This window comes from Schistosoma haematobium, chromosome 2, assembly GCF_000699445.3.
Source record: "Schistosoma haematobium chromosome 2, whole genome shotgun sequence".
Lineage (NCBI taxonomy): Eukaryota > Metazoa > Platyhelminthes > Trematoda > Strigeidida > Schistosomatidae > Schistosoma > Schistosoma haematobium.
The window spans coordinates 30,311,615-30,325,035 of record NC_067197.1 but is presented as its reverse complement, the minus strand read 5'-3'; the positions used below and the strand labels follow the sequence as shown (position 1 = coordinate 30,325,035).

At 39.2% G+C, this 13,421-nt stretch overlaps 1 protein-coding gene across 2 annotated transcripts in view; it reads left to right on the top strand.

Moving 5' to 3' along the window:
• The first annotated feature begins 4,348 nt into the window (after window positions 1-4,348).
• Window positions 4,349-13,421, top strand: part of BECN1_1 (Beclin-1) — a 38,734-nt gene continuing 29,661 nt past the window's right edge. The window contains exons 1-8 of one of the 2 annotated variants that reach the window (XM_051214899.1): window positions 4,349-4,602; window positions 4,637-4,680; window positions 4,716-4,750; window positions 4,788-4,816; window positions 4,885-5,005; window positions 5,045-5,136; window positions 9,118-9,306; window positions 12,586-12,668. The gene's annotated coding sequence lies outside the window, so the exon portion shown is untranslated. Of the gene's footprint in view, window positions 4,603-4,636; window positions 4,681-4,715; window positions 4,751-4,787; window positions 5,006-5,044; window positions 5,137-9,117; window positions 9,307-12,585; window positions 12,669-13,421 lie in introns of both variants that reach the window. The other variant, XM_051214898.1, reaches the window with a different exon arrangement.

The window sequence follows — 13,421 nt, the reverse complement described above, 5'->3', positions numbered from 1 at the left end:
AGCAATTCGATGCGTCCCAGCCCCGCTAACGAGAGGAATAAGCCCAAGCTTGAAATGGGGAAGTATATTCCGCAAGCTCCAGAAGCACGAGCCGTAAAAACAGTAACAAATCAGAACGTGTATATACGGCACAAACTGTCTTTGAAGAGAGTGAAAAAATAGCATAATAAAAGACACAACGGACCAAAACCATAAAAGATTCACTCACGTGAGAAATATTTCGTTCCTTCCATTTCTGTCAAAGTTCATCACCACAATAGTCAATGAAAGGTTTATGGAACACATGGAGCTGAACAACTTATTAAAAGAGACAATATACATTTCCGTGTCTACAACCGACTTCGCAGGACAAATAAACAATTTTCAGTTTCACCTTCAGATCGTTTGTATTTCCTTCACCTTCCATTCAAACGTTGGGGATACATCTTAATGTCTGATGGCTCTTCGACGTTTCATGTCGTCAGAGTAGATGAGGATCAGTTAACCCAGATATTTCTGTAGATCAATGATAAATATATAGAAAATGAAAGGACGAAAAGTGGCTCATTGAGAGAATTTTGGGTTTCGAGATATTTTCAATACTGACGGACTCATTCTACCAGACTAACTGATCCGATCCAGTATAAATGACTCGCAGCAATGTTAGTGTCTAATCCATGTGACTTTACGTTGAAGCCGCACCACTTTTATCCTGAATTATGCCGTGATATTTAGGGTGCTCTGCTTCTAGTAAGAAATGCACTCTTACGGACAGAATAGTATGCTTAATATGTGGACGAAAGTGATACATAGAAATGCCACTCTAGTTTTTCTGAGCCTCGTCGTCTCATTTATGTTCCTGAGTTGGTCTTTACTGACTGTCGCTAATTCACATCCCCATTCCGTGTGCAACAATGAATCTTATGGCATGAAGCTGTCCTACCTACTTATAAAAACCGTGCAGCGATGGAAGAATATGAGCAACGTTTTACCGGTGCAGGACATGATTGTAAATTCCGAGTTCTGGTCATTCTCGTGTGATCAAACTAGTCTATTTTCCGACGTAGTATATTATAATTCAATCTTACAGTTGTTTCTTCTATGGTTTAGATCAAGGCTGGGAACATGTAAGTGTTACAAATGATTATCAGCGTTATACATGATGTTGTTGCTCACTGTTGGGTCACCTCTGAACCTTCCATACGTTGACTGTCTGGTAAGTTAGTAATTGAGTCCAGACATGTTTTAGTACGCAGTAAAGTGCATCTTCAAGGGTGACTGTTCATATCAAAATTCCACGCGCTACAATACATCAACCCTTAGTCCAAATATAATTTTCCCACAATTCAACTCTACTTGTAGGTCCTCTAGGGTTATTGCCAGTCTGAAGCTCGGATAATGGGGGAGGGCTGGGCATGGGATTAACACACCCGCCCCGTAAAAGACAATTAGCTAAAGAACGCTTAACTGAAAACCATTAGGGCCAGTTGGACTCTGCCCTGAGTGTTGAAGGACTTTCATTTAGAAGAGTTATAACGTCTAATGGTAAAGGTCGAGATTCCATGGGAGTCATGAGGCCACTTACCCCCTCTAACAACAAACGTAAAAACTCACATAGGCATATAGAATGTTCTCACAATGCAAGAAACTAGGCGGACCAACCAAGTAGCTACGAAAGTAAGTAGATACATCCTGGCGGTGTTCGGAATGGTGAGACTATAATTTATGCACGAAGCAATTAGATTTGACATCTCAGGTCATGGATTTCGGCGCGATATTTATTCACTTATTTGGTTAAGTATCATTTTGGCATTATGGCTGATGTCAGTGCGTGATGAAAACATTAAATCTCATTCAACTGTCAATCCTAATCCTAATTACTCACACAAATATGTAACCCTCATTTAACCCTAATAAGTAGGTGGACATACCATGGTCATTTAAGCGCCGCTCATAGTCGTCCACAAATTAAAGCTTCACCCCCTGAGTAACTCAAACCCATTGAATATAAACTGGACAGAAGATGTGTGCTTCGGTGGAGGTAAGAAAATCACTGTGATTCAGAAACGGCGGAACGGGTGGGTAGAGCACTTTGAAGAGCTCTTGAATAGACCAGCCTCACTGCGCCCACCAAACATTGAGACAGCACACATGTGCCTTCCCGTAGTTCTTACCTCACCGACAATCGAAGAAATTACCATGTCCACCAGACAAATCAAGAATGAGAAGACAGCACGGCCAGAGAATACAGCAACTGAAGCACTGACGTCAGGCATAGGGATAATTGCAAAGATGCTCAACATCTTACTCAGAAGGGTTTGGGAAGAAAAACAAGTGACGACAAACTAGAAAAAAAGGAGATCTCGGCATGGATGAGAACTATAAAGGCATTGTACTACAATCAGCTACGAGATGAGTTCCGACAGTGTTGCTGAACGGACTGAAGGATCCAGTTGATGCCCAACTTCAAGATAACGGGCTGGATTCCGTAAGGCCCAATCATATACCGACCAAATCACGACACTACGGATCACTGACGAAAATTCAATTGAGTGGAGTTCATCACTATATATGAACACCCCTAACCTTGGGAAAGCATCTGACAGAGTGGATAGAAGAACTTTAAATAACCTTCATTTACACTATGGTGTATCTGAGAAGATCATCACTACCATACGGATTTCATGCGGCAGACTACACTGCAGAGTTGTGCACGGGGACAGCCCACAGGTGCTCTCCAAGCGAAATTGACTCTAGGGAGATTCAAGTTCCCTAGAATCAGGAAATGAGTGAATCCGAAACGAGTAGAGAGTGATAGTCCTTCCAGCATACGACTGTCATACTCGATGTCGGCAGTGGGCTTCCTATATATGACTCCGACTAGGCACCTCGAAGTAGTAGACAACCTTACAGAGCACCATATGGATTTCTCAAGATTGTTAAACTCTTGGTTGTGAACTTGGTGCACCTCCAAGCAAGATCGTCTGTATACGGCTACTCTACCCCCAATTCCTGATTTCTTGTCGTTGCAAAACAAAGACATCCCAGGTATTGCTAGGTCCTGGTCCGAGAACTGAGATGTCCAAGTTTCAGATATTCCTATCAGATGAACATTGGTAGCGTTGCTAAGTTCACGTAGCTCATCCATTTTGTTTGATAGACTCGCGGCGTTCATGTATAAGCAGTTTATGCCCTCAATGTGAAACGAGTGAGCTTCCACGTCCTGTTTGTCTGTATGAGCCTTACGTCAATGGACACGTAGCCTACCTATATAAGGTTTACTGAGTTGGTAGGCCCTGTCCTTTACACGTTTTTTTTATCGTCAAGACAGTCCACAAGTGTAATTATCGGCTCCGACTTGCCTTTGTGCTTGGTCCTGGTTTCATATGGCCTGTCCGCGTGCATGTGGATTCCAGTTGGCAACCGACGTCTGTTGGTACGAAATGCTTCCAGAGTTGCAGCCGCCATATGGGAGGATGGGAAAGTTATCCTCATTAGCCGGGGTTTAGAATCACCGTCCTCCTTCGCTAGTCTCGTTACATGTTGAGCAAGTATGTTTTTGAGCCTAAAGGACTGTTTGATGAATTTCCATTCCCTAATATCAGAATTTGCTTGACTAGGGTCTGTGTTTTCTGGTACACTTTGCATAATTACATTTCTTTCGCGGAAAAACTTCTCGCGAGATTCTTTAGGGATGTTCCGGTTGAGATTGCGCTCAGAATACGATGTGTCGACCAGTATTCCTACGTTCCCATCAGATTCCAGTAAATGACTAGCTAGCAGGACATTCTCTACATCGGTAGCATTCCTTAGTGCTACACGAAGTAGACTCGGGTGATATTGATGCTTAGATTCCTTTCCTAGAGTGAGCCGTGTGACCGTCAAAGACTCTATTCTAGGAAGTTCAAGTTTCTTGTTCAATGCACCTCAGATCATCCTGTCATTTTTGTCCTGCAAACTGAGAGAAAGGTCAAGGCTGTCTTTGAGGTTCATAATTATGAGAGAGTCATCACGAACCGTTATTTGCCGACAACTGCCAATTTTTAGACTAGTCAGATAATTTCCCCAGGTCATTTTGACCCTTTAAACCACCACATTTACTTTTTGTCTTGACGTTGTCAGCATACAACAAAAACCGATGATGTTAGGATACTAGGAAGGTGATTTACACACAGGAGAAATAACACAAGCCCCAAAAATGTACCCCTAGGCACTTCGCTAATCACAGTTTCCTAGATAACTTTGGATTCGTGTATCACAACTTATTTATCCATGCTTGTTTTCATATACACAGGTTCCTACGGTGAAACAATGGTCATCAGCTGAAGCTGGACATAGAAGTTAGGCAAGTTGGAGTACAGGCGTCTTAGAGGTTCCTGCCTGAGGTATTGGTGATCCACTGCCACCAGATGCGGAAGTCCGCTAAGCGAAAGCTTCTTATTTTCCGTCCACAACCATTTGAAGTGAAAGCTCCTCCTACTTTGACCACAACAATTGATTCTGTTTGTTTTGATGAATCGATTGGATTTACGATAAAATTAGTAATCTGGCGTTACATGAAAATGTCCAAAATACCATTCAAGAATGATGGAAGTTTTATGGAATTGTTCAAGCAAATGCAAGGTAATTATCAAACAGTTATGTCTTATTCCTCTAGCTGAACAAGAAAGAGTATCTATTGAGAAGCCTGTTATTCCGAATGTAGCTTCATATATTTTGTCCATTTTTCTGTTTAGGTAGTAAAGGTAGAAAATACGGATGAATTTGACAGGTAGCTTATACTACACCAGTAAACTATTTGTTTTTAGCAAGCAATGCAAAACGGAGAGTGAAACAGGTAGTTGCTTTGTGTGGAATTTTTATCTCCCTATTCTATGAATGGAATTCTAAGTGCCATATTTCCAGTTATTCCCGATGATTCAAAGGTTTTGGTGGCAATCGAATCGTTGGTCCTACGTGTTTCTGGTATGTCCCACAGTCTTTGCGAAGCAGAAATAAAGAAGTTTGAGGATAGCATACAGTATTGGTACGTTGGTTTTCGTGATCCTAATTCATGTTCTCTTAGGTTCCTGACGCTTCCAGAGACTAATGAGTACAAGTTCTTTAGAAAAAGATTGGCCGATGTTCGTAAGCAAAAGACACTCAGTAGTTCAGTCAGTAAGTTCGTGTTTACCGTATTTTGACTTATCTTTGCCATGATACACAGCCGGGGGGCCTGTACAGTTCACGAGCTGCATTATCAAAGTCATAAATATCGTAAAAATGAACTGGTGCAGTGTTTACCAGCGTTATGGTTTAGGTCACTTCATAGTCGTGGCTTGGTAATTTACTCAATAATGTACCTCTCGAAGTACGTGTTTACGCACGTTGCCCAAGACTGCACCATGTGAGTGCCAATGGTGTCAACCGTTTACACCAAAATAGATTAGGCTTGAAACTTGTCCTTAGGAGCCCAATACGGTAAGATAGTCAGTCACCTGTATAGTTCATGGATAAAAGGCAGGTTATTCACAGGAAACTTGTAAAAGTTGTAAATTAAAGTTAATTTATTCAAAGACTCAGCTATTTCGTTGTATCGAAAATCCGGTTTATACGCTCAGAAAGTGAAGCTCGCGGAAATATGCAAGTTTCCATGTTGTGCAGTCGTAACTTCCTATCATAGTGACTAAGACTATCAGATAATTTTATGACATATTAATCGAATGTAGATATACTGCAAACGATTGGGACTAATGACGTCAAAATGCAAAGCTATTTGTTCTGGTGTTCATGTGTCATTTTCAAAACTATGATTAGTGCTTTGGGAAGGGATCGGAATGTAAAAAACTTCACCCACTGTTTATTTTAAAAATACAAAGTGTTATCCTAAAGAATGTTTTCATTTCAGAATTAAAATAATATGTGATGCCGATTATTCCATTCCTCTTAGTCTTGTCTCCTTGATTCCCCTTCCATGAAAGTTTGTTCACTGCTATAAAGTGATCAGTTCGTACTCTTCGGTTTGTCTTTCTGCATTATTCAAATGTTCGCCCTCAAATTGAGTCGAGTTTGGGGTAGATAGTAATTTGGCTTCGTTAACTATTCAGTCGTAGTGAGGTTGCCTAAGAAGAAATGTAAGAAAATGTTATGAATTTTTTTCACCAATTTGTCTAAAGTACTAGTCAGGTAAACAAATCACCACTACACAAAACTGAGCCAGACACGTTTTGACTAGACAATAATATCAGAAGTGTGGCGAAACCAAGTCTTTATATGTTGAGATATCGTTTGTGTGTGGCGGAACACTCCGTTGAGAGAATCGATTAAGTGGAGGCAGCATAGAGTAGAATAAGTTAAATAAATCCAACTCTATTGTGCGGAACTACATTATTGGTATATCATGCATCAAAGTTGAAACTACACCAAGTTTGGATTCATTATGGTCAGATTTTGTCAAAGTATGTGAAAAAATAGCAGCCATTGGAAGTAATAACACTTGGAAATGAATCACTTTAAATATCACCTGGAAATAGGCTAACTCTTATTTACGCTTTTATTTTTGTATTGAAATGTTTGTTTTCAATATTTTAATCCTTGTATCACTGTCAGTCGTGTACAATATAGAATCTAACATGTTTAGTCCAAGTTGCTATACTACAACACAGGGAGATAAAGTCAAGTCGAATTCCGGAGTAGTAAAGTAGCAGTACAAGTAGTATAAAAGACTAGGTATTAAAAAAGAACAGAAAAGTATAAGCAGATTATGGGACTCCGGTTATCAGGGAGGACAAAATGTGAATGCACCTACGTCATTTTGAACAATCCTGAGCCATGTCACGAAAACTCTGACCATTTGTCAATCTAGTTGATCTACACATGTCTACATGGTTCAGTCCAGTTTCCAGGGACTTTGTAGCCTGATGCCACGTCTTGGTTTAACCGCCTTTAGCGTTCTTCCAACCTACTTCTGCACCAGTGAGCGTCATTCGTCAAGTTAGGCAGTGGTTAGGTATACGTAATAAGTGTTCTAATCATCAGTTGATGAAGACCAACAACCTCACCAACCAATATGTCGTCTTTGCCAAGTGCCCTATTCCTAACCTCAGCATTGCTCACTCTGTGGTCTAAAAGTATTCGGGTTATATCTCAAAGACTCTTTTCATCGAATAATAGTAATCTACGAATATCCTCTATTTCTAATGACCATGTTTCACACCTGAAAAATAGATCAGTGCGAAATGTTGCTCAGTAAACTCATCCTTTTGTCGGCAGACGGATATCTCGCCTACGCTACAAGAGTCTTAAGTTGTCAAAGACCAACCGAGCCTTTGGAATCCGTCCCGTAATTTCATCAAACAGCAACTCACTAGAGCTAGTGGAACGTTCAAGATGAGTGAGGCAGTTGACGCGCCCAACTACTTCACTCCCTATCATTAAGGGACAGGCGCAGGCCAGTCCTGAAGCAATAGTTTGCATTTGGAGGGAGAGAATCGTATCCAAAACTTCCCTGGAATGTTGCTTAAGGTGGTGGAAAAACTGGATTTTGTCAGCGTCTTCATCAAACTGCAGTATACTATGAATACGTACTTCGTTTGAAGATCATAAAAGATAAGAATACATAAGAGTTAGACGCTCTGCTTTTACTGTAATAGCAAGCTTTATGTTAACTAGTTGTTTGGTACTGTCCTTGTAGCTGCCATAAACATGACTTAGCGTTCACCAGTAATACTAATATTTGATGGGTTTAATGACATTCAATGAAGTAAATAAAAAACACTCAAAAATCTGGTCTTTGCAATCTGAGTCAAGCCAACAGCGCGACATCTGTGTAAATAAAATCACCGATATGTGTGGTGTATGTTGCTTATGCTAACAGATATAAGTAGTATATAGCAGCAATCGGAACTAGAATATCTGCCAGCAGAAGATTAAAATAAATAGAAGAGAAAAGGTAACAGAGAGAAATTGGAATAAAAACTGAATTGGAAGAAGGAAGAAGTATGTACAGGACAGCTGGAAATGTGCAAATAATATATTTAATGTATGAGTTTCATATTTTCCAAAAAACACTGTAATTTTAAATAAGAACTTTCGTTTAAATTTGAACGAATAGTTTCACAATATTTGGGCGCCGAGTTAATGTGAGACATTAAAAAGGAAGAATGTATTTGTAAAATCTCAGCGAAAGAATTTGAAGTAATTCCAACGTTTCGCCTGGCAATCTGGCCCAAGCTTTTTCAAGGAAAATATAATCAAACAACAAAATTATCGAATATAAATAGGTACATGGTTCTTCGGTTTACCTATTTATATTCGATAATTTTGTTGTTTGATTATATTTTCCTTGAAAAAGCTTGGGCCAGATTGCCAGGCGAAACATTGGAATTACTTCAAATTCTTTCGCTGAGATTTTACAAATACATTCTTCCTTTTTAATGACTGTGTAATTTTGCATAAAATAAATTGGCTTTTCCCACCAAGACCACTCACTACATAAGATTCACTGTCTTTTACAATGACTATGCTTGTATTTGTTATCTTGATTTATTGGTATCTACTGTTCTACTTGTCATCTTAGATTCTCTCTTATATAGAATAACGATATGAGTACTTAGTCGAGCTCAAAATTGTCATTAAAAATGTGGGAGCTGTTATTTAACTACTGCGTTGTTTGGGAATCTAAGCAGATATAAAACTACTTTGTTGTCTTAGCTATGTTTTCGAAGTGATACACGTTTCTGGGATGTCGTAAGTCTCACACTAGGGTTATATATCGTGTGCAAGATTGTGAAAATTTTGTTCTCTGAGCTGGATGGTTTGGTCGTGGGGCTTTGATCGTTCTTCTGAACGACATCATCAGCACAAACTTCAGGTAGAACAATGAAAGCTCCACGACCAAATCATCCAGCTCAGAGAACAAAACCACCAAAATCATCCATCTGAGCTACAAATCTTCCCCACCATCTCAAGATTGTGAAAAACAATGGGTCATTGCTATCATCAGACTTATTTTTTTTATTTAAGTTAGGTAATAGGTTTTCACTGATTTCCAGATGTGCTTGAATGTAAAATTCATTTGATCTAGATGTGCTGTTAACAATTAGTATTTAGTAACAGTTTATTTAGAACTTCATGTTCAATAACACATTTTTGTCTTAGAACCTGAAGCTGTAGATAATTGCAAATCAGAAATTGATGAATTTATCCCTACCAAAAGACGTCGCTCCAGATGGGACGAAGAAACTAATGAACCTAAAATAAATGGATCGGTAAAAGATTTCCCGGATGGCTCTTTGGCTTCTGCGATTGCACTAGCAAAAGCTGCTGCAGCTGCTGCAAAAACTCAAGGTAACTTTATCAAACTTATATTTCTTTTTTGTTTTCAGCAATATGAACGTGAACTACCTGATAACAGAAGATTAACGGAAAGTAGACTTAGCTGTTTTAAGGGTCGACTTAGTTGGGATGAGAAGTTACTTCAAGATTATGTCATCACTATGACTCGGCATGTAGGACGGCATTATGCTAAAAAAGGTAAAGGATAACCAAATCGATGATCGAATTTGGTATCTTGCTCATCACCCTGTTTTCTATACCAAGAAGCCCAGCAAGTTAAGCATTGTGTTCGATTGTACAGCTCAGTATGCCGGGACGTCTTTGACACAAGAATGTTGATTCTGGACCTGATTTAGTCAATAACTTAGTAGATATCTTGAACAGGTTTCGGCGACGACTAATAAGTCTTATGGTGGACATTACAGCCATGTGTCACCAAGTAGTAGTTCCGCTACACGATCCAAACATTCAGGTATTTGTGGTGGTCAAGAGGGGACTTAGAACGGAGCCAGAGGTCTATATAATGAAACTCCATCTGTTCAGAGCAACCTCATCGCCATACTGCGCTACGTTTGCTTTGCAGAAAACGACTTATGATCATCAAGATAATTTCCTCAAATGTATTACGAAAGCATCCAAGGGACAGTTCTATGTGGACGATTTATTGATAGTTGTGGAGACTATATGAGAAGCCCAAGTGATATATTCACATTTCAAAAGCATTCTAAGCGTAGGAGGATCTAACTTAACTAAATGGACTAATAGCAGTGCTTAAGTTCATTCTAGAGGAAGACCGTATTGAAGGCAACACTTACGTTTGTGAGTCCAACGAGGCAAGTAAAAAAAATACTGGAGTTAAACGTCCGAACTGGCGAATTGTATTTCGAAGTCCATGCATTTCATAGAAACTCAACCAGAAGAATTACTTTGTCGTATGTAGCATCTATTTTTGATCCGATTAGGTTTATAGCTCCAATAGTATTGCCAGCCAAAATGATCTTACAAGATATCTGTCAACAGAAACTAGACTGAGGCGTAGAGCTACCCATTGATTGTCAAACGAAGTGGAGCATTTGGTGTAGGCATATAAAAGTTGAGCGCTTGCATATGGTGTTATCAGATCTATTCGTTATGATAGTTTTTGGTTGAAGTAACTGCTCATTTCTGCTGTTATTATTATTTATTATTTAAACAAACATTTGTACAAGGATGAACCAAATATATATGCGCCACAAAAATCATTCGATTTGTGTGAGGTCTGGAATATTGCCTGGATGCTCAAGCCGAAGCAGGTGGTTTTCTTAGGATCTCACATCTCGAGCATTTGACCTAAAGGTCTAACCCACAACACAGTTGATAAACGTTAAGAGGTAAAGTCTCATGGTAGTTGGTGACCAACAATAGGTTCATACACCATTTGTCGCCTCAGGATCCTGGAGCCTATGTGCACCATTGGTTTGGAATCAGGGTTTTCTTACTCCCCTTGGTGGGTCCTTCATATCCTCTAACCCGGTTAAAGCACTAGAAATTCGCTTTTCGTTCACTCGCTTTCGTAAATAACACCGCCGCGAGAAGGCAGTGAGAGGGACTTCCTTGACAGTGGCTGCGTACGTGCGGTCATGTGGGAACGATTCGAGGAGAGTAAACTGTCTTCACCATCGGTCGTACCAGGACATTTGAAGGAGAGAAATTGCTGAGCCCGACGTGATTTGAACACGCAACCCTCTGATCTGGAGTCAGAAACGCTACAGTTGCACTGGCTAAGTCTAGGATCATTTCCTTGAAACTTGTTATGACACCTAGAATGGAGCTAACGGTCTGCGTGCTATGTGTTAAGATTAAGAAACATGTATAAGGACAGCTAAATATCCCCATTTTCTCGGTCACTTATTGGACATGTTCGCTGGTCGTGCTTCATTATATAAAAGGTACGACTAAAAGGTTTGAAAGGTTTGTGAGTTATAGGTTAGCAACTATATATGATTTATACACACCAAACGAATGGAGATACATCTAGGTCACATATAACTCTGGCACCCTGGAGACGCTTAGTCCGAATAAGTCGTTGATTTATAAAATATCATCATTTGAACCAGCATTCACCGACAAAACTTTATTATATAATAGATCTGAGGAAGCACAGAGGTTAACTACCGTGTTTTGGAATAAACGAATACGAGAATATCTGCCTACCATTCAAGTGAGGTATAAATTGTTGAACATATGAAAACAATTACAACCAAGCAATTTATTACTCGTTAGCAAAATTGAAGCAAGTACGAGTCTATGACCTAAAGCCATTGTCGAGCGAGGAAGCTATGGTCCTGACGGATGGGTCCGCACGGCGAAGTTGAGGATGACAATTAAAAAAATAGTTCGAGATGTATGAGATCTACACATACTTGGAGAAGCCATTTTTAACTCTGATAATCCAGGATGATCGAGGTGATTGGCTTTTCGGGAGGAGTGTGAGTTTTGGTCGATAAACGAGTTCATCAATGGTAGCATTAAGCGCTCCACCACGACTTTCTCTGACTTTATGTGAATAGACCATGTTTATTCACTAATTACAGTCTTTCATGTTTGTCATAAACGGTTTTAAGTTTTGTTGACTCATTTTTCCTGTCGTCCAGTTTCTGTTCGGTATGTTATTTATATTTATATTTCCACTGTTTAATAGACTGTGTTAATTTACGTTTTAGAAACAGATAAGGTCTATCAAGCCAGCTAGTTTACTTGTTCTGACCTTGGTCAAGCTTAAACTGTGTCGGGAGCCTCGTGATTGTTTTCGAATTGCGTATGTAGGCAATCACTTTCTACACGACTCGAATGGTAAATATTTAGTCTATACATTCACATAGTTCTTAAATGTCTCTGGTTTCTTCGTGTTTATTGTTCTTAGACTATAGTAAAACACTTCATTATTATGTAAGCTGATATTTTAAAAGCCATACCAGTCAAACTAATGTCTCTTTGTCATCCGAAGAAAATCCTTATCTTTTCTCACATACTAGCTCGGTTACCAACAACTAATGACTACATGGAACTACTTTTAACTTTCATGACTCCGAGAGTCAACCAATCACTATCTGCTGCTTTCCCTCTCTTTCTAAGTTTGAGCTTTGTAACCTAAGGTCTGAATAGTTAATGTCAAAGTAAATTTATCTGGAAATTCATTTATTTTGATTTCATGTGAAAGTATTTGCTTTGTAAATAGGCTAAGATACTTTATTTTTGTCTCTGAGTTGGTGTTTTCTCTATTTATTGATACAATGTGCTTGCTGATTTTAGGAACTACTTCTAATCCAAATCAGTTCACAGGCGGTGTTGTACTTACACCTGAGCAAGCCGAACAAATACGTTATCAAAAGGAAGTACGTTGTCAGTTACAGCATGTTTATATCGGTTCTCTAAGATATGTATTATTTTTAACGGTCAAAGCTTTGTTTTTAGCGACGTTTATGGTTTGGGTAAACCCGCAACTTGATTTGTCCTTAAATAATATAACTTAGTGGTATTCCTTTTAATGAGTGACTACATTTTAAACGGTATAGTATTCTGCACCAGTGTCTTCAAATTTCATGTTCCTTAATTTCACGAAATCCTATGATATTAATAACAAACTCCACTATCGCCAATGGAGATCGTCTAATTTCAACTCGCTTTGAAGACTGTTCAGCAATGGTAACCAAAAATTGTCCTACTTTCATTTCTGATTGTTCAATTTTCTACACTTGTCAAACTGATCTTACCTAGACTCTCTATCCTTCATGGGCCTTAGGCCATCGATAAGGGGTCTCGAATCGTCTCTATCCTCAGCTCTCCTTCCTAGTATTTGGCAAGTTCTATTCATTGTTCTGATGTCTATTTCTGATTCTTAGCATCACGTATGTTTTGGTATGCCTTTTCTTCATGCCTTGAAGATTACAAGTTAGAGCTTGCATTGTGGCGTAGTTCAACGGTTTTCATATGTTGCCCTGTCCAGTCCTATCGTCTTCTGGTTTTCTCCTTAACTGGTAGCTGATCTGTCCTCTGACACAGTAAGTTACTGTCGATAGCCTCTAGCCAACAGATTTGGAGTATTTTGGGTAACTAACTTTATAAATATTTGTACTTTCTGGATGATA